This window comes from Mustela lutreola, chromosome 7 (assembly GCF_030435805.1).
Source record: "Mustela lutreola isolate mMusLut2 chromosome 7, mMusLut2.pri, whole genome shotgun sequence".
Classification (NCBI taxonomy): Eukaryota; Metazoa; Chordata; class Mammalia; order Carnivora; family Mustelidae; genus Mustela; species Mustela lutreola.
Window position 1 is genome coordinate 92841897 of NC_081296.1, and position 21024 is coordinate 92862920.

At 36.6% G+C, this 21024-nt stretch overlaps 1 protein-coding gene and 1 non-coding gene across 3 annotated transcripts in view; one reads left to right on the forward strand and one right to left on the reverse strand.

Annotated features, from left to right (window-relative positions):
• Positions 1-21024, reverse strand: part of SLC25A21 (solute carrier family 25 member 21) — a 510014-nt gene that overhangs the window by 414527 nt on the left and 74463 nt on the right. The gene's annotated exons all lie outside the window — the stretch shown is intronic.
• LOC131837384 (U6 spliceosomal RNA) lies at positions 2704-2811 on the forward strand. The gene has a single exon (XR_009355997.1). It is a non-coding gene; the product is annotated as a U6 spliceosomal RNA (small nuclear RNA).

The following is a 21024-nucleotide window of genomic DNA, read 5'->3' on the forward strand; positions in this document are numbered from 1 at the left end:
TACACTAGAAAATAGGGTAGAAGAAATTATTCAGAATGCAGCACAGTGTAAAAAGAAATATAGAAGAGAAATTGGGATATATTGGCTAAAGAATGAGGGCTAACTTGTGTTCAATTGGTGTTCCAAAAGGAGAGGAGAAAAATAATGAGGCAGGAACAGGGCAACATTTGAAGTAATGACGAACATTTTTTTAGAACTGAAAAAAAGGACACCAAATCAAACTCATGAATTGCAATGAATCATGAGGATAAAAGGCAAATAAAATGAAATTCACATAAAGAAACTGCATTGTAAAACTGCATTACTCCCCCCCCCCAAAAAAAAGACAGCCAAAGAATAAAGAACAGATTACTTCCACAACAGAAATTTGACAGCTGACAAAAACAATAATGAAAGCCAAAAGACAGTGGAATTACAGTCTCAATGTGCTGCATAGAATTCTATACCTAGAATTCTATACCCAGCAAAAGTATCATTGTTATAATGATGTCTTCGGGAAAAGAAAGATATTTTTTTCCTCTAGTAAACCCTAACTAAAGGAATTTCAAAGTTATATACTTCAAGGAAAAGGATTTCAGAGAGGAAGGTCTGAGATGCAAGAAAGAATAACAAGCAAAAACAGTGTTAAATACATGAAAGGAAAGCATGAGCAAAGGCACAGAGGCAAGAAATAGTCTGGTATGTCCAGAGAATTGCCAGAAGCTCGGGTGTGGGTTGGTGGAACAGAGAGTTAATCCCTCAACTTTATAAAATAAAATCCTATTAGTAATAATTAAATTAATTATGTGCTCTAAATACACGTAAAGTATAGTGAATATAATTATATATAATATAAAATATACACAAAAATTAAATTTAAAAAAGCATGGGATTAAAAATATATGAATACATAGGGCACCTGGGTGGCTCAGTGGGTTAAAGCCTCTGCCTTCGCTCAGCTCATGATCCCAGGGTCCTGGGATCTAGCCCTGCATCGGGCTCTCTGCTCAGCAGGGAGCCTGCTTTCTCCTCTTTCTCTCTCTCTGCCTGCCTCTCTGCCTATTTGTAATCTCTGTCTGTCAAATAAACAAATAAAATCTTAAAATATATATATATATATATATGAATACAATTTCTGACAGTTTTTCCCCCACATTCTAGGAGACTGTATTATAAAACTAGTGGTTGGTAAACGACCTGCAGGAAAAATCTCGCTGACCACCTGTTTCTGTAAATCTGGCCTGACCACAGAGTGATTCTCATTTGTTTAAGTATTATCTATAACTGCTTTCATGATACAGCAACAGTTATGTAGCTGTGGCAGAAACATATAGTGCATAAGTTTAAAATACTTGCTATTTGGTACCTGACAGAAGTTTCCAACCCCTGAGCTTGAACATGGGTAGGCGCAGGAAAATAAAGGGCTCAAAAGTTACCACTTAGTGGACATGAATATACCTGCAATGGGGCATCGTTAAAGGATTTGCAGCAAGAGAAAGCTTACTCTGGTAGCCATGTGGTAAATGAATAGAGAAGAGAGCCCGAGAAAAGGGAGATACTAGAATTTTTTTTGTCATGCTGATGGAAGTGCTTTTCTTTGTCTATGGGCCAAATGAAATAATGTGCAATAAAGTATTTCTTTTTTTTTTTTTTAAGATTTTATTTATTTATTTGACAGAGAGAGATCACAAACAGGAAGAGAGGCAGGCAGAGAGAGAGGAGGAAGCAGGCTCCCCACTGAGAAGAGAGACCGATGTGGGGCTGGATCCCAGGACCCTGGATCATGACCTGAGCCGAAGGCAGAGGCTTAACCCACTGAGCCACCCAGGCACCCCAGTAAAATGTTTCTTAAACTATAAAAGCATTACAACAAATTACGGTATGATTTCACTTGCAGTAGAATTTTCATTAAATGAATGTTTAGAAGGAGTTATACAGCTGACCTTGAACAACACAAGGGTTAGAAATGCCAATGAGTGCCCCACCCCCACCCCATGCAGTTGAAAATCCATGTATAACTGATTTCCCCAAAACTTAACTACTGTTGACTGAAAACCTCACCAAGAACATAAACAGTCAATTAACACATACTTTGTATGTTATATGTATTATATACTATATTCTTAAACTAAAGTAAGCTAGGGAATAAAAAATGTTATTAAGAAAATCATAAGGAAGAGAAAAATACATTTACAGCACAGTGTTGTATTTACTGAAAACACTCCATGTATAAGTGGACATGCGCAGTTCAAACCCATGTTATTCGAAAGCCAACTGTATATTCCGCTCTCTCAGTTTTGGTTGCATTCTTTCATACTAATACATCTTGTATAATTGCATCACATAGCTGTACTTAAATCATTTAGTATCAAATTTTAGGTGTGATTTAATTGTGTTAATTGATTTTAAACCCATGTAGTCACTCACTGGACAAAAATGCTTCCAGATGCTAATATTCAGTGTAACTTATTTGCCTGTTTAGTCACAAAATGTGGTCCCCAGTAGAAAAATGTATTGGATAGGCATTGATTTTTTAATTATATGTATACCCCATGTAAAAGACATAAGAAGGCCATAAAGAAATAATGTGCAGAAAAAGATCTATAAGCACAAACTTATATTTTTATAATTCTTGAACTTCCAAAACTTTAGGAGCTAACTAAAGCAATTCAAGTCTTCTTAAAACAAAAAACAAAACCCAAAGGACAACTTAAGGTATTTCTTGTGCTCGTTTCGGCAGCACATATACAAAAATTGGAACGATACAGAGAAGATTAGCCTGGCCCCTGCGCAAGGATGACACACAAAATTCGTGAAGTGTTCCTTATTTTTTTAAAAAAGAAAAAAAAAAAGTATTTCTCATTTCAATTTATGATACATGATACTTAAACATATAACCATATTAGTTGATCCTTTTTTAGAATTCAGGCCATGGTTTTAAGAAATCACCCATATGTATCCACCAACCCCTTAGATAAAATGCTGAGAGCATTACTTGGTTGTGATCTACTCTAAAGAATCTGCGGCAACAATAGATCAGGCCTCATAATTTGTAAATGCCTCTGTCCCTCATGTGTGTACAAATGTGTGCTTATGAACACATCTGGTGATATCCTTTTAAAACACGCCAGCAAATCTGTGAAAGAAAAAATATATTATTATCATCAGTGAAGATAGAAGGTGGGAAACAGTACCACATGCATCCTAATAGAACTGCAGGCTGTTTTAATTTAAGTGAGTTTCAGCCTTCTTCGTTGAAAACAGAAGTAAATTATGTAAGGAACTAATTCATACTGGGAGAGACAACAAAGAATGCCAATAAAACTTATTTGTAAAAAAAAAATTACTACAAAAATATTTCTACCACATTTCCAGTTTTGTTTTAAATAAAAGAATAGAGGCCCTTTTCCAGGAACATTTTAAAAGGATATAGCTTAAAGGAAACTTTTATTTATTTTTTTATATATATGGCTGGGTCTCATTTATTATGCATTAATTGCAGACAAAACCTTGGTTCTCTGTACAAAAAAGGCTTGACACAAGCAACATGGTGGTCTATGAAACAGAAGGTTACATGACCCCCGATTCTGACTGTATCCAACATATGCACTTTATTGTATGGTCCTCTGGTAACAAGATTGGATGCTTCTAGTATACAAGGTACACTCTTCCAAAGGCTGTCCACCACTAATGCCCCAAGAATTCACATGCAGTTATTTTATTTACATGGCCTTGGAACTTGGCTAATTCAGTGAGTCCAGTTTTTTTCCACATTTTGGCACTTGCCTTACCTGCCTAGAGAGACTACGATATATATCCTACCTGTGACCCATTCACCTTAATAATCCTTCTCTGATGGGCACAGCAAAGCAAATATGGTGGAGGAATATGTCTAATTTCCTTCTAGAGTTGTAGACATACCCCGAAGTGTTACTGTTTCCCTAACCTGTTTATGAGCTTATCTAAACTTTAAATAAATCTACTTATATTTTCAATCTGCACCACATCCTGGATAATGTATTCCACAAGATTCTATTCATTGTAGACCTCTTTCAAGCTTCTGAGAGTGCCTTGAGCTCTGGTACACCAGGATTCGATAAACAAGAAAAGCACAGCTTTCACAGATTTACAGATTTTAATCATATCTCCTCTTTCAGCCTTCTTCCTTTATAGAGCCCTTCTCTTTTTATGCTTCACTCAGAAAAAAATATTTAATTAATGAATTCACCAACTTAAGCCAATTATTCAATATAGAAACCTATTCTTTTGTCCATATCAGCTAACTTTCTCTGGACCCTCACTTTAATCATGTCTTCACTGAGGGCGGCTGACCAGAAGTGCACACCATGTTCCTGGTGCAGTGACTAATGAGGTCCAAAGATTGTTTATTCTAAAACAATTTATAAGCAAGCCTGGAAATGATTAGGATACTTGTGAAAGCACCGCATACACTGGAATCAAGGGCTTGGGGTGAAACAAGTGCCTGTCAGTGAAGACAGGGTATAGAGGTCAGAAGTAAGCTGCCCTCATCGGATTCACCTCTTAATCCCAGACTGCCTTCCCCACTGGACAAGCTATCTGCCACAACAGTCTTTTCAGGGGAAGGCCTCTTCAAAAAAGGCTCTGAAATAACAAGAGTCTCTAGGCAAGGAGAATTGTGAAATAATTTTATAAGACAAGCTAAAGTACAGTGACCATACACATGGTAAAGAAGAAAGAGGCTAGGATATTTGTCTGTTTGTGCTCATATTAAGCCACATTCCAAAGTGATTACCCATTTACAAAACATCTAATAGATCTTCAAGGCCACAAATGCCCCAGAGAGCTAATTCGAAGGTTTCTTGGCAAGTATAGAATAAAGGCAACGATGTTTACATGGTATTGATAATAAAAAATGTGCTACATTAATCCTACTGCAGAATACATCAGTGTCCTTAGAAGACAACACGTGTCTATCAGATACTACTTTTCAAAGACCTGGGCAATGCTAGACAATTATGTTATCAATTTACGATTCCTGTTTTTATATAAACTCCATGTAGACAATTCCTTTTCAATTACTTTATAGGAAAGAGGGTAAATGGCTGGCTCACATGCAGCCATTATTCTATTTCTCTATCTGTTAAAGACTTCATAAATGGAAAAAAAAAAAATCCTAAGGCAGAATGCAGCTTCAGAATGTTTTTTTAATTCAGTATTTTTGGTACTCATTACAAAATCATCATTACATTAACTAGTAATTAACTAGTTTTCAGCTTCCTTGGGTTATAAGCTAGTGCCAGAGATACATTCTGGTTGCTCAAGATAGAGAAATACCTGAATTATATTTACACATGTCTTTTCGACATTCAGTTTTTTAACTATTCAAAGAGACCATGGACCATTAAATGTACCACTCTTTTCATGTGTCACTAAAGAAGAAAAATGCTGCTAGTTATTTTAAGACTACAGCAATTGTAAAATACATCCTGATTCCAGAGATGTTAAAGGATGGGTGAAATGTATCTCAAAATCTATAAAATAAAGTATTTTCATTCTTATATTTTTCTCAGATCCATCCCAAATTTACAGATCACTCTTCATCTAGGGTCCATGATCTGATTTCCACATATTCTCAGGCTGTCCAAAGGCCGCTTCAAATAAGTGATGTATTTTGGAAAATTGCATCACTGTCAATACTTCCCATGCTCGGTCAGAAACAGGGGGTGAGTTGGGATTTGTCTGAAGTAAGTCTTCTGATTGTCTATAAACCAAAGAGAGTCGTAAGAGTAATCTGTTCTGGAGATATTACTAAAACAAGAAATAAGTACAGGGCTCCTGGGCTCAGTTAGTTAAGTGTCTGACTTGATTTTGGTTGTATCTCAGGACACGATCTCAGGGTCATGCGATTGAACCCTGCACTGGGCTCTGTGCTGGAGCGTGAAGCCTGCATGAGATTCTCTCTCTTCCATTCCCTCTGCCCCTCCCCCACTTCCTGTCCCTCGCTCTAAAAAGAAAGAAAGGAAGGGAAGGAGAGTAGGAGGGGTAAAAAGGAAAAGAGGGTTATTTCTGTTTTGTTTTGGTTTTTTTTTGGGGGGGGATGTGGGAAGAAGAGAAGGAATCTTAAGCAGGCTGCATGCCCAATGCGAAACCGACACCAGGTTTGATCTCATGACTCTGAGAACATGACCTGAGCGGAAATCAAGAACTGGACACTTAGAACTGACTGAGCCACCCAGCCTCCCCCTCCAACAGACACACAAGAAGGTTGTTTCTTATGATTCAGTACTGTTTCTAGAGTCAAAAACAATGTATTCTGTATTTCATAGCCTATAACTTACAACCTTTATTGAATGAAATTGGACAGCTCTCCACTAATGGAATCAGAAATCAGATCCTCAGTTATGCTAGCTATTCTTCATTTGCCCCTCTAGATCCACTCTTCTCCACGTTTTCCCTTGCTTTCTCAGGAGGCTGATTTCTTTTTTCTTTTTTTCATTTTTTTTAAGAATTTATTTATTTATTTATTTGACAGAGAGAGATCATAAGTAGGCAGAGAGGCAGGCAGAGAGGCAGGCAGAGAGAGAGAGAAAGAGAGAGAGAGGAGGAAGCAGGCTCCCTGCTGAGCAGAGAGCTCAATGTGGGGCTCGATCCCAGGACCCTGGGGTCATGACCTGAGCCAAAGGCAGAGGCTTAACCCACTGAGCCACCCAGGTGTCCCAGGAGGCTGATTTCTAAGGACTGAATCAATTGCACTCCCTATTGCCTTCTGACTGCCAGTTGGGTTCAACCAATGGAAAGTGTCCAAAAGAATTAAGGGAAGAGGAAAGAGAGGGTTGAGTATTCATTTACCTAGCTCTTTCCTCTCCAGGCATGGCTTCTAATTGTTTTCTGCTAGTTATGGCCACAGCTCCTGAAAGGCAGCCTTCTCTTCCTGCTTCAACTACTCCCACGATGATAATGGCTTCCTATTGTTGCCTGGTCCAGGATAAGCACTTTTTTCATGCTCATGAAAAAATATGTCCAATTTTGCCAGTAGTTCTTCCATCAGTCTCTCTTCAGTTTTGCTGTTTCAAATGAGCCCTGTCCAGCTGGGACCAGACTGAACGTCGGATGTACTGTATTACCTAATGCTTAGCATGGAACTTTCCTTCAGTCTAAAGGTCAGAACACTTCTTCCTCAGATCCTTACTAGTAAGTTCAGTGTTACAGAGTTAAAAGAACTATAACTATTCTGCTAACGGTTCAAATCCTGCCCGAAACATCAGATAGTCAAGAGGATCATATATGCCACTCTTTAAGAGCCCAAGCATTATTCCTATTTTAGGCCAGATCGATCACCAGGAAACTACGTACCACAACTGTGTCTCTCTGTCTGCACCCTGCACAGTTGCTTCCCCATAAAGGGCTGCAGCTCTCCCCTTACCCTGCGTTAGCTTCTCTGCCTCTGAGCTCTCTCGGCACCATGAACTTGTCTATCTGATTTTCCGTAGCATAGCTGCTTTCTCCACTTCTCCTTCTGTCCCACTAGAGCAGAAGCTCTATGAAGGCACAAACTGTCTTACACACATCAGTATTTATAACACTTAAAACTGTGCCACAAGGCATTCAGTATTTGTTTTTAAAAAGTGAATGAACTGAACATCATGCCCTTGAAGCTGGTAGGCAAGGAAGCACTTACATATGCGTTATAAATAAATGGTTAACAAAAACTGTGTCACTCATTCCTTCATTCACTGTTTTATTCACTTGCCATTCTACAAAATGTGTTTAGGGCCTGCTACTGGGCAGCATGACACTAGGTCTGAGAAACACAAAGTTATGTGACCATCGTCCCTGCCTGAAAGCAGCATTGTTAAATATACGGACACCAGGCAGGACACATTTTGAGCACAGATAAGGTTTCCTCTGCAAATTCTTTTTAAACTAACTTTTTTTTCCCATTTTTGTTTTGTTGTTTTGTGTTTGCATCTCAATAGGACTATTTGAAACTTTGTGCAATGTTTTATATCAAATGGTATAACTTTCTGCCACTAGCATGTATTGATTTTAACATTTCTCCTCTTCTCTGAATAATTCCCCTTTCTTTCTCTCGTTTACACTTTACAAATGGTTCTTAGTTGTAATTTTCCTCTGCCCTAGTTTTTATTGTAAGCTGTTTCAATGCTTCTTGAAAGAAGTTGAAACAAATTACAACAGAAAAAGACTGATTTATTTTTTCCCCACTTAAATTTTATCCACCTTTAGAGATTTTTTTGATCCAGCTAATTTTTCACTTAAATTAAGTTTAAAAGGCCACAGTTGTATTAGTACAGTATTAATAACAGAAAATCCCATTAATGATTAAGACGTAATTGATACATACCAAATTGTTCACAATGTATCAAGCAGTGGAGAGGGCAGAAGGCCACCACGGGAGACTTTAGCTTTCTATGATATATAATTTTCAAAATTTTATAAGCTTTTTACTTGTATATGCAAGGGGAAAAAGACACATTTAAAATAAACAAAATAAAGAGAAGACAGCCTAGATTATCTTTGTTTTCCCACATCCACATGGTGGTCAAGTGAACATGCAGATTTAAGATATATAGGGTGGTAATTTGATTATTGAGTCATATGTGACCCAGCTGAGTGAATGTAATAACAGACAGATGATGGTTTATGTCGTTGATAGGAACTGATTTCCCTTGTTCCATATTTTAGCAGCCAATCATTTCCAGAACTGGCTTAGACCCTGAACATATCCTCAGCAGGGATGCAGTTTTGAGCCTGGGACATCCTCTAACAGCTGGAAGACATTCAGTGACTCCAAATGATGAGGGCCAGAGGGAGCATGTGAGGATGGGCACCTGTCCTAGAGCTTCCCTGAGCGAGCAAACACCTTGCTCTGGCAATGAACTCTCCCCTGGGCTCTCTTAGGTATTAAGTTTTAGAAGCAAATCTGAAGAATGACAGTTCATTTGAAATAGCCTTCATATCTAGAGGCCGCAATGTAAGACTTTTAGAAGTTTAAGATGAGTATATATTAGAGGATGGGGGGAAGGAAGAATGAAGCAGTAATAGCCTTATTTTCAAATTCACATGCTATTATTTTCCGATTAATTCTAAAGATTAATAAACCAAAGTCTCTCTATTGCAGAGCAACATAAAATCTTCATAAAATATAAAATTAAATGTAAAGTGTGTGGATAATGAAATATTGGGGTTTTCCATGTTTGAATTTGCATAGCATAAAATATTTGAGCTGTTTAACATTAAACCCCAAAGATCTAATCAAATAGGTATCTAAGTGACTCAGACATTGTAAATAATTTCAGCATTGTAGCATTGTCTTTGCCAGCAGATACAGTCAGTTCTTTCACCAACTAAGATATCATTTAGTCTATAACTTAAACAAGCATTGATAAAGTTTTTCACAAAAGATGCTATCAGCAAAACAAACAGAGGACTTTGTATTACTTCAAAGCTTATTTATAATGTGTTTAGAAAAAATTCAATGGAAACAGGAAAATAATGTCTTGATTTTCTAAACTTTGCAACATCTGCTTTTACTTACTTTTCAGCATTGTAAAGGTCTCTGGATTTCAAGTGAATTACTTTGCTTTCCCTTTGTCTATTCCTTTACTTAACTATCTTCACACTAACTTATACACCCAGGCACAATCTGTGAACCCATGAAAATCTCTATGGCATGAATAACAAAAGAATTCTAGAACATGTGACACAATACATGGAAATATGCCTCAAAAGAAAGGCCATAGAAGAAGAAGATTCCTCTATAAAAACACTCAAAATCCTCTGTCATTTTTTTCTCATCCCATCTTATGCTGGTTATTTATGTGTTATTCACAATCTTTGCTGGATAGCATTAAAACTATCTCCCAAAGGAAAAGAAAGGACTTTTACACGCATGCGTATATGTGAGTACATTTGTCTGTTTTGTTCAAATCTGAATGAGAGTTTTAATGTTATGTTGAGTAAATCCCCAGGTTCTGACCCAAAAACCCCACAAAAAACAAAATCAGAAAACCAAAAAACAACCAACCAAACAAACAAAAATCCACCAAAAAAATCTGCTGGGAACAACATCCTCAATGTTAGTTAATCTTCTCTGTTGGGCTTTTGCTTCTCTTCTTACCAAATCTCATAAAGCTTTAAATCCAAAGAAATTTTAAAAACGTTTTCTAAATTTTTTAAAAGAAAGATATTTCTCTATACTCAGTGAGAATTGCTCCTAAAACACACTAATATTCAATTACTTTGGAGGGCATGAAGTCTCTCATTCCTTGACCTTTCTCTGTCTCACCAAGCACCCATTTATTCCATTTAAAATAAGTTACCTTAGAAAAACACCACCATTCCTTCTGCTACATTTCCTGATTTCTTAAAATTTGAGATTTCAGTAAATTTTGCATCGGCAGGGAACAGTGGGTAAAAAAATAATAATACAAAAACAAAACAATACAAAAACAATTTTATTCAGGACTTTCTTGGAAACGTTGTTGAGATGCTTTAAACATTTGTTGGTGGCTTCTTGTGAAGCTGATTTAAAGGCTGATGGTTATTTGTGGTTAATATACAAAGGGGTAAAAAGAAAAACAGGGAGAAAATGGCCCTTACAAAGCACACTCCTGAGGTTTCACCATTGGGTTAACTGACATTCTTTCCTTCACTTCCCCAGTTGGGCTTACCTCAACATTCTTGATGTCCAAGACTTCTAAAAGAATGTAAACCACATTATCTTCCCCACAGGGGAAAACAGAAACAAAGCTGGATGATATGTCAGGATAAGGAATAGGTCCACCATGTGTTTAAGGAGAAGGAAGAGTTCCACTGTAATCATACCAAAAATCAAGGTTTTGTGGACATGGATTTGTCCACATAAAAAGAAGAATGGCTTTGCATTTAGTGAAAGGTCCCTTACAAGCAGTTAAAGAACAAGTTGGGAGCCATTATTTTTGGTTTCTGCCACACACCTGTGAGATCAAGATAGGAGAGAGAATACAAAGATCTGAATCTCTAAAGGACTTAAAAAATGTTAAGATATTGGAAGTAAGAGGTAAGAGGGAAAAGAAGCAAAGTCCTTCTTTGGCCATCTTGAATGTTGGCAGCCATGCCATTTATGGTTACTTTGATTATGCACTAAATTCAAAAAGTTTTAGCCATGGATAATTTGATGCTTTGGTTTTCCTTTATTCTCCATTTTTTTCATTGCATGTTTTAAAATGGTTTGTGTTCAAGAATCAATTTAACCACAACAAAAGAGACTCTGATTCAGAATGTGTATGACTTCACTTGAGGTGGAGAAAATGGCAAATCAGTGCTGAAAAAGAAAAGAAACGCTCAGACTTGCATGCCTTCCTCTTCTCCTTCAAAACATTTTTAAGATGTTTTCACCTAATATTATCTTTAAATCTTCACTTTGAAAATGATCCTTTAAATGTCAATACTTCTCTGGAGGGTCTGCCATAAGTCCAAGTAACATGAAGTGCATAGAATGAGGAAAAATGGTGATTTTTCCTCATTCTATGCACTTCATGTTACTACAGTGACCTGCAGAACCTCAGTGAGTATCCATGCACTGGTCACCCTCCTATCTTTTATCTCCAGTCCGGTTCTGCTGCTATTTCAACTTGCTTGTCCTACTGCCTAATGAACAATAGCCTACTTGATAGCTCATAAGCCCTCTAAGGCATCATGTTCAGAAGGGAGCTCATGTCCTTCTTTGCTCTCTCCCTATCTAGGCATTTCCCCTATGTTGCTTGTCTTCGGTGTCTACTCAATGTAGCCAAAATCATTAATCCAAGGTTCTCTTTGACTTTTCTGACTCATCTAATTAATGACCAAGTCCTGTCAGTCTGTGTCCTCAATGTCACTTTAATAACCATTTATCTCCATCAGCACTGGGGGCACCTGGGTGGCTCAGTCAGTTAAGTGTTCAAACTTGATTTCAGCTCATGCTGTGATCTCCAGGTCGTGATCTCAGGGTCATATGACTGAGCCCTGCTTCGAGTCCCACAGGCTCTGTACTCAGTGGGGAATCTGCTTCTCTCACTTTCCCTCTCTCTCTGCCCTGTCCTCACTTCTAAAATAGATAAATAAATAAATAAATCTTTAAAATAAATAAATACCCATTGAACAAATGAATGTATTTGTTTATTTCTTCCTTCACCAGCATAAGAGGTCACGTGATATCCTGTATAGTTATCAATGATTGATTCATTTACCAAGTGGAAATATGAGCCAACCCAGATAGAAATTAAGATTCTGGATGCTCCATAATCAAGACAGCTCATAGAATTTATAAGCATCACTTGTCCCAAATTCTGCCTAGTTGCAGGATGGTATCAGGGTCAACAAAGCTTGGCCAGGGTCTAAGACAGACTTGCGTTTGGCAATCTAAAAGTCATGGGTAGAATAAAGAAATTAAGCTATTAAATGGCTACTTATGGGCTCTGTCTACTCTTCTTGATCCCTGAATCTAATTGTAAGGATAGCTACCATCAGTGACCTACTTATATCCTGATCATGTTGGCAGTAAAGTGCTTTGGTGAACTTTTCCAACTTTAAGAACATGAGAAAAGTCACGAGTTTATACAAGCATTACAAGAGCACCTAAGTTAGTTGGAAGAGTTAAAAACAAAAACAAACAAAAAACTTATTTTAACTCTCTCTAACCCTTGGTTATGTTTTCCTGATGTTAGATATAACATTAGATGCAACCCTTGAGATAGTTGTAACTGACAGAAAATGTAATGTTAGTGCTACAGTATGGAGAATAACTCAGTTGTGCCAAAGCTAAATCACAAGACATGATCCAAACAAAAGGCATGCCACCTGCATTGTTCTCCCTTCACAACCGGCACTCAGGCAACTTAATGTTCTGCTCCTTGCTACTGCCCATCAGAATATGACCATCTCCAAATGGTCCCAAGAGTGTTATATTAAGGAATTTTCTATGTCTTAGTTATGCTTCCTAATACAGAACTATTAGGGCTTCCTAATACAGGACTACATTATTAAACAAAAGTCATTACTAACATAATAGTTTTATTGTTCTGTATTGCTTAGAGTGATAAAACATAATAACAAGTAGGAATTAAAACATTGTCAGTGTTCTCTTTAATTTTACCCCTCAGCTACTGATGCTTCAAATCCTAGTACCAGAAATTATAAATTAAGATGCTGCATATAAGAGAAAGTTACGGAGTAAATTAGATCAACCCTGGATAAACTCAGCAAGAACAGTTCAATTACATTAGAATCTCTTCAGTACCTAAGTTGCCATTACTAATGAACTAGGAAACTGATAATATAGCAACTCTGCCAGACTGCTGGAAAACTACATAGTGGCTTTCTATTAATGCGCTTTCCAAAGATAGTAAAAAGGAGAGGGACCTTTATAGGGATACCTAGAGGAAAAACTTGGCTCCATCTGTTTATCCTTTGTCTCCTAAAGCTTTAATCCTCAGAAGTGAAAAGAGAGTGAGATAACTATCTCATAGGATAGCTCTGAGCAAGGAATTAAGGCATGTAAATTCCCTAGCACATGATGAAGTACCTAACCCATAATGGATATTTATTTTCTTATGTTTTTATTATGTTATGTTAGTTGCCATACAGTACATCATTATTTTTGATGTAGTGTTCCATGATTCATTGTTTGCATATAACTCCATGCAGTACAATATTTTTCAAAGTTAGTCCTCTTCCCTCTTCCCTTCCCCACCTACTCTCAAGTACTACTTCATGCTGTGGCAATCACACAACCATTGGACCAAAGAGAAACCATTCAGATCTCATATTAGCTGGTCCCATTCTGTTGGCCTCTCTTTACAGTAGTTTGGTCTATCTTTTTTCCTATAGAAATTAGAGTTGGGGCACCTGGGTGGCTCAGTGGGTTAAGCCTCTGCCTTCGGCTCAGGTCATGATCTCAGGGTCCTGGGATCAAGTCCCACCACGGGCTCTCTGCTCAGCAGGGAGCCTGTTCCTCCTCTCTCTCTCTCTCTCTCTCTCTCTCTCTGCCTGTCTTTCCGCCTACTTGTGATCTCTGCCAAATAAAAAAATAAAATCTTAAAAAAAAAAAAAAAGAAATTAGAGTTGTTTTTGTAGTATTTCTTCCATGAGAATGAATAAAGGGCATTTTGTAGCTTTGTGTTTAACACAGTCATAATTCAGCACAGTAATCTAAATGAAATTCATTTTTCAGTGTATAATTCTACAACTACTCTACCTTTATTTGGTGACAATATATTAAGTTTAAAGTTCGTTGTATACCCAAACACCAAGAAACTCACAATGCAACTGTCTCATTAATTTCAAGTTTAAATGTGGCTTAGCACATCAAATTGTTTGCAGGTGATGGGCAAGATTTTCTTATGCTCTGGTTTATGTTGAATGTCAGAAGGTAAGGTATGCTTTGAGAATAAAAGAGGTATATTGAAATCAGAATCAACTTTTTCAGTCCACATAGCCCTATTTAATGAACTCACAACTTTGTTTATTTAGTCAACAAATATTAAGAGCCTGCTATGTACCAGGCACCAAACACCATCCTGGGGCCTGTACTTATAGCTATTGCTAATCCACCATGATTCTTCTTCTTCCTAAGTATGATAATAAAAAAATTAACACATGCTAGATGCTTAAATAATGCCTGAAACAATGCCAAGTGCTTTATCCCATTCACTCTTCACAACATTTATATAAGGCAGGGATTATTATAATCACATTTTACCTGATGAAGAAAAGAGCTGTGCAAAGAGTACTTAACTTGCCAAGGCCACCTAGCTAGTAACCAAGAAAGCTGAAATTCAAATCGTGTCTGTATGACTCTATAGTCCACTCTCTAAATTCTAAACCAGTGCTACTCAAAGTCTGGTCCTTCAGGGACTGGCAGTATCAGCAATACCTGGAAATCTGCTAGAAATACAAAACGGACTCAATCATAATTCTGGGGAGTGGGGCCAGTGATATGTTTTAATGAGGCTTACACATGATTCTTATGTGTGCTAAAGTTTGAAAAGCGTAACTCTAAACCACTCAGTATACACACAGTTTAGTTCTCCTAATTTGTAATATATTAATGGTGTCAGGTCAGTACTGCTCACCTGCCTTAAAGAACTGTTAGCCTTCATAATAGTTGTCCTTAGGTTGGATTCTATGGGTACTTAAAATACAATTCTGTACCATATCCTTTAAATAGGGTGACTACTCATCTTAATTCTCCAGGGACAGTCCCATTAAGTCCATCATATAATCAACAGTGGCCTCTTTCACTCTCAGAAGTGCTATAATTTAGACCAAAATTCATATGGTGGCCCTAGCTGGAGGGCCTGGCTGTCAGTCTCTCCAACATCATGTCCTACCACTCACCCCCCACCTCTATGTCCTAGCTACGATAATGGCCACCTTTCAGTTCATTAAAAATCTCAAACTCATGTAAGGGTTTACTACTTCTGTTCCCTCTTCCTGGAAAGCTCTTTCTCTTGATCACAGAATGATGTGCTCCTCCTCACTGGCATTTCAAGGGTAGGCTGGTAGGAGCAATCTGTACTGTATACAGGCAATTTTGAATATTTTAAAGTAACAGTAAAAGAAACGAAAACTATGTCTTACTTTTTATTTATTACCATGTACCAGCATGGTTAAACAATGTTAGTGATACAATACTGCTCCTCCTTGACAAATGTTTTGTTAATTGTCCCTTAATAAACATTGTATTCCAGAGGAAAGTTAATATGGAGATCTTCCAAACACATAGGTGGCCCCCAACAGACACATAGATACTTGAATTCAGCTCAAGAGAAAATTCCCAATAGCTACAGAACAGTTAGAGCTTTTTTGGGTACTTCCTCTCTCCAACCTCTGTGTCACCACATATTCCTGAGTTTAAACAACAGACTTAAAATCAATTTGGTAATTGTAAAGATGAAGAAATAGAACTTGACTTGCTTCAGTTCTGTCATTTTATTTGGCTTCTTGAAATGTGATTTGTATTTAATATTTAAAACACAAGGGGCACCTGGCTGGCTCAGTGGGAACAGCATGTGACTGCTGATCTTGAAGTCATGAGTTTGAACTGCATGTTGGGTAGAGATTACTTATATAAATAAATCAATAAATCAATAAATAAACTTTAAAAAATTATTTAAAACATAGGGAAATTCAAGGGAGCCAGAATAGCCAAAACAGTCTCCAAAAAAAAAAAAAAAAAAGAACTAAGTTGGAGAATTCACATTTTTAAAAATATTTTTTCTTTAAATTTAATTTAGTTAATGGATAGTGTATTATTAGTTTTGGTGGGGACAGAGATTTAGTGATTCAGAGATTCATCTTGCATTCAAGTTGATTCAGTTGCATATAACACCCAGCACTCATTACATCAAGTGCTCTCCTTAATGGCCAGCACCCAATTACTCCATTCCCCCATTCACCTCCCCTCCAGCAACCCTAAGTTTGTTTCCTATAGTTAAGAGTCTCTTATGGTTTGTCTCCCTTTCTGTTTCTATCTTATTTTACTTTTCTAACCCTTCACCCATGTTCATCTGTTCATCTGTTTCATTTCTTAATTGCCACATGAGTGAAATCATATAGTATTTGTCTTTCTCTGACCTATTTCACTTAGCATAATACACTCTAGTTCCATCCATGTGATTGCAAATGGCAAGATTCCATTCTTTCTGATGACTGGGTAATATTTCATTATATGTGTAATATGTAAAAAAATATATAAAATATATATAATATTCCATTATATATATATGTATATGTGTATATATATACATGCATAAGTCTTCTTTATCCAGATATATGTCAATGGACATCTAGGCTCTTTCCATAGTTTGGCTATTATGGACACTGCTGCTATAAACACTGCTTCAAATCCCCTTTTTTTGTATCCTTTGGAAAAATACCTAGTAGTGCAATTGCTGGGTCTTAGGGTAGTTCTATTTTCAACTTTTGGAGGAATGTTTTCCAGAGTGGCTGCACCAGCTTGCATTCCAGTCAACAATGAAAGAGGGTTTCCCTTTCTCTGCATTCTTGCCATCATCTGTTATTTCCTGACTTGTTAATTTTAGCCATTCTTACTGGTATGAGGTGGTATCTCATTGGGATTTTGATTTGTATCTCCTTAATGCCAAGTGATATTGAGCATTTTTTCATTTGTTTGTTAGCTATTCGTATGTCTTCTTTGGAGAAATATCTGTTCATGTCTTCTGCCCACTTCTTGAGGATTCACATTTCTTAATTTCTTTTTTTTTAAAGATTTTATTTATTTATTTGACAGAGAAAGACACAGTGAGAGAGGGAACACACACAGAGGGAGTGGGAGAGGGAGAAGCAGACTTTCCATGGAGCAGGGAGTCCTATGCGGGGCTCAATTCCAGGACCCTGGGATTATGACCTGGGCCAAAGGCAGATGATAATGACTGAGCCACCCAGGTGCCCCTCACATTTCTTAATTTCTAAGCATACTGCAAAGCTACAGTAATTAAGACAGTGTGGTACTGGCATATATTCCACTGTCAGTGGAATATACTTAAGAGTCCAGAAATTAACACGAAAATAAATTCATATTTATAATCAATTAATTTTTGACAGAAGTGCAAAAACAATTCAATGGGGAAAAAGTCATTTCAACACATGGTACCAGGACACCTGGATATCTACATGCAAAAGCATACAGTTGGACTCTCATCTCATATCAGCTCAAAACGGACCAAAGACCTAAAGCAATAGCTAAAACTATAAAAGTTTTAAACAAACAAACAAACAAAAAAAGACATGGGTGTGAATCTTTGTGACTTTGGATTAGGCTACAGTGTCTTAAATGTGACAACAGCATCAACGACAAAAGAAAAATAGATATCTGGCTTCATCAAAATTAAAAACATTTTGTGCTTCAAAGGACACCATCATGAAAATGAAAGACGTAAGACACCTGAGTGGCTCAGTTGGTTAAGTGTCTATCTTTAGCTCAGGTCATGATCCCAGGGTCCTGGGATGGAGCCCTGCATCAGGCTCTTTGCTCATTGAGGAGCCTGCTTCTCCCTCTGCCTGCTTTGCCCGCTGCTCTCCCTGCTTGTGCACTCTCTCTCTGACAAATAAATAAATTTAAAAAAAAGAAAAGAAAATGAAAGATAACACACAGAGTGTGAGAAAATACTTGCAAATCCTATGTCTGACAAAGGATTTGTATCTGGAATATATAAGGAATTCTTATAACTCAATAATAAAAAAACAAAAAGCCAATTAAAAATTGACATAGAAATGGCCAGTAAGAAAATGAAAAGGTGCTCAGCATCATTAGCCACCAGGGAAATACAAACCAAAATCACAATAAATTACCACTCTGTACCCATTAGCATGGATAGAATCAAACTGTCAGATAATAACAAATATTGGCAGGGACATGAAGAAGTTACAACCCTCATACTTTGCTGGTTAGAATGTAAATGCTGCAGCCACTTTGGAAAACAGTTTGGCAGTTCCTTAAAAGATTTTTTTTTTTAAAGATTTTATTTATTTATTTGACAGAGAGAAATCACAAGTAGATGGAGAGGCAGGCAGAGAGAGAGAGAGAGAGGAAAGCAGGCTCCCTGCCGAGCAGAGAGCCCAATGCAGGACTCGATCCCAGGACCCCGAGATCATGACCCGAGCTGAAGGCAGCGGCTCAATCCACTGAGCCACCCAGGCACCCCAGTTCCTTAAAAGATTTTAACACAGAGTTGCCATATGACCAGATAATTCCACTCCTAGGTATATACTTGTATATACTTGCCAAAATATAAACAAATGTTCACATAAAAACTTGTACAGGAATGTTCATAACAGCATTATTCATAATAGCAAAACTTTGGAAACAATCCAATTTCCGTCAAGTGATGAATGGATAAATAAAATATGGTATATCCATATAATGGAATATCAGTCAACAATGAAAAGAATTAATGATATATGTTACAACATGGATGAACATTAAGAATAAGATAAGTGAAAGAAGCTAGTCACAAATGAGAACATATTCATGATTCCATTTATCTTAGCTGTACAAAATAAGCAAATCCTTAGACCCAGAAAATGGTTTCCTAAGGCCAGGGGCAGAGGTGGTAGTATGAGGAAACAGGAGTGAGTGATAAAGAACATGGGGTTTCTTTTTTGGGGTGATGAAATATTCTTCTTTTTTTTTTTTTTTAAACATGGGGCTTGAACTCATGACCCTGAGATCAAGACCTGAGCTGAGATCAAGAGTAAGACATACAACAGAGTGGGCCACCCAGGAGCCCCAGGATGAAATGTTCTAAAATTGATTATGATGATAATTACATAACTCTATGTGTACACTAAAACCCACTGGATCATACAATTTAAATAGGTGAATTATACAGTATGTGTATCTTAATAAAGCTGCTCCCCTCAAAAGATTTAAAATAGTGAAACATGGCGTAAACTGCACGCTATGTAGGTATGTTATTTTTCCTTTTTTTAAATTAAAAGCTGATGCAATTAATAATACTAATCCATTACTTTTTCCCTTTTGGGGGGTACAGTAATGTTTATTTTTTAGATTAATGATGATAATTATTAAATGATATTTAATCATAAAAAATGATATTTTTTAGATTCATGATAACACATGAAGTTGAATAACTGTTTTTCATTGTGTTTTTTCTGGCCATCAATGCCATTCTTTTCATTGAAAGATTAATATTAAAACCAATTTTTTCCAAGAGGAGAGTAATGTTAAAATTTTTTTTATCCTAGCTGGCAAATATACTAGAAATGTCATTGGTACTCAATACTATTAGCTAGATTTTTACTCAGATGTCAGCATTTTATAGAAGCCATCCCTAAATATTCTGTTTAAAATAGACACAACTCCATGTCCCTCAATAACATCACTTTCTATCCCCTTACTCAGTTTTACTCTCTTTGAAACTCTAATGATTATCTGATATCATATTATTTGTTTGTTTATTCCCATCTCTGCCACTGGAATGTTGTTAGTTCATTAAAGGGTTATCTATCTTACTCATTCCTGTGCCCTCAATGCATTGTACATATTCAATCAATTTTTGGTGAATAAAAAAATGTTCAAAAAATATATCTACCACTTAAATTTCTTCACATAAAAGATGAAAAATTTAGTTTTATCTTTGTGCACTCTTCTCATCAGAGCATTTCCTGTATGCACATTATATTCTGCTAGATACTTCAAAGATGTCTGGACATTCAAAATTTCTTTGTCTAGGAGTTTGAAACACCACTAAAATATGTATGACATTTTATGCTTTTGCATTATCTTCAATGAGGTTTATAAACTATAATTCACTCAATTTTGCAATGTCTCTTTCTTAATGTTACCAAAAAAACCCACATAATTTTTAAAGATTAATCAGCTTAGATTATCCCAGAATTCATTACTCCAGTCTAGTGATAAAAACCAGTCTCTTTCATTGAACCTAGAAAATGCTGTATTTTGTTAGACAAATGTTAGAACATTTACTTCTGAAAACATGACAAATTTTTATAGAAACTACTTCTTTCCTATTGCTGCTTTATCCCCTTTTCAAAATAATCATCGTATTTTTAAAACAAAAGAGAACTCTGTTACAATATGGTTCAATATTATAACTGTCTAAGTAGGCCACAGGTCAAATCTGACCACACTGCTAGCCTATAAACCTTTTGTTAGTCATGTGCTGGGATATAAATGTTTAGAAAAAAAGAAGATATTTCTAAGTGTATAGGTACGTTAATATACTATTCCTTCTAGAAAAAAGCTTCTAAACATAATGAAATAATCTTTGGAATACTGTTCCAAAAAAATCTTTTGAATAATAAATTTGGTGGATTTAGATGTTTGTGTGTAGATCCTCAGCTACTTAACCAAACCAAATCCTGCACTGCAGAATGATTAACTGCCTTAAATCTGGAGTCAGAATGCCTATGCTTAAATCTCTAACCTACAATTTACTAGCTGTATGACATTGACCAAATTACTTGTCTTCTCTATACCTCAGTTTTAGGTAACTTTAAAGTGAAGATAATAATAGTACC